Below are 1202 nucleotides of genomic sequence, written 5' to 3' on the forward strand. Positions count from 1 at the left end.
CGGGCTTATAATATATGTACTTTTATTTTTTGGTGGTGAAATGGACTGATGATTTTTTCCCTTTCTTCGCTGGACTGTTGTGCCAACTGCCAGGCTGCCTCCTGCCCTTAACAGCCCTAAGTGGCTGCCTTCTTTCCATCGACTCCTAACTCCTTCCAGTGAAGTTTAATTGTCCCTCTTCCCCGTTCCCGATCCCCTCCAATTGCTCCCAAGAACCCTGACTCACTTATATGCATATCTTGAGAAACTGCTGCAGGTTAGCTCTTTTTGCCAGCTCTCCCTGGAACTCTTGGCCTCGTGTGGAGGGAGGGAGAGAGTGGAGATCTTCACTGGAAGCCATGGGAAGAATTGGAAGTTACGTGCTGTATATGTGTTGTACAGCAATCCGATAAACCGATGCTTCTTTATCAAGATTTTGATTTTCTTGGTGGGGAAGGGACTTTTTGGTGTTTTTGGAGAAGGGGAAGTGTGAGCTCTTCCCTCATTCCTAAGTGACTGTTTTTGAAGCAAAGAAGGCTGGCAACATTGGCACATACCACCGGCAAGGGTCCTTGAGTAAGTGAAGGTCTCCTAGAACTGAGATTAAGAAACCTTGCTCTCCTCATCTCCAGGGCAGGGACCGTCAAGAACTTACAGACTCCATCTCTTCTCCAAGCTTCATGCCAACTGGGCTGCCGCCGCCGCCCCTACTGAGGCTGTCCCTAACCCTCCTCTCCCAACCTGTGATAATGTCTGCTGGCTTGGCCATTTGCAAGAGGCTGTAGGAACAGGAGAATGTGTCAAAGAAGACTTTTGGGTGAGAAGGAGCAGAAAGATGTCTTCTGGGGAGGAGAAAAACCTTAGGAGCTAGTAGGAATGTACATGAATCAGTTAGTCTGAAACTGGCAGGAAGCTTCAAAGCTGGCTTCCCCCCGCCCTTATTTCTCCTTTTCCCCCATTATAGCCCTGCCCTCCCCTGTCTGCTCCCTGGATTGGTTGGCTGACTAAAGGACTTGATGTACATACTTCTGCCCCCTTTACCCTAAAAGGCAGGGTTTGCCCCTGGCTTTGCCTATTCTTTGTGCCTTTGGCCTGGGGTGCATCTCCTCCTTCCCTTCCATGTGCCTTTCTTTGCCTCTGCAGTCTCATTTCTCATGATTTTGCAAATTATATTTTGTTGATTCTTATCCACTATTGGCCCTAAATAGCAGAAAGAAGAGGAG

This window comes from Pteropus alecto, unplaced genomic scaffold (assembly GCF_000325575.1).
Source record: "Pteropus alecto unplaced genomic scaffold, ASM32557v1 scaffold91, whole genome shotgun sequence".
Taxonomy (NCBI): domain Eukaryota; kingdom Metazoa; phylum Chordata; class Mammalia; order Chiroptera; family Pteropodidae; genus Pteropus; species Pteropus alecto.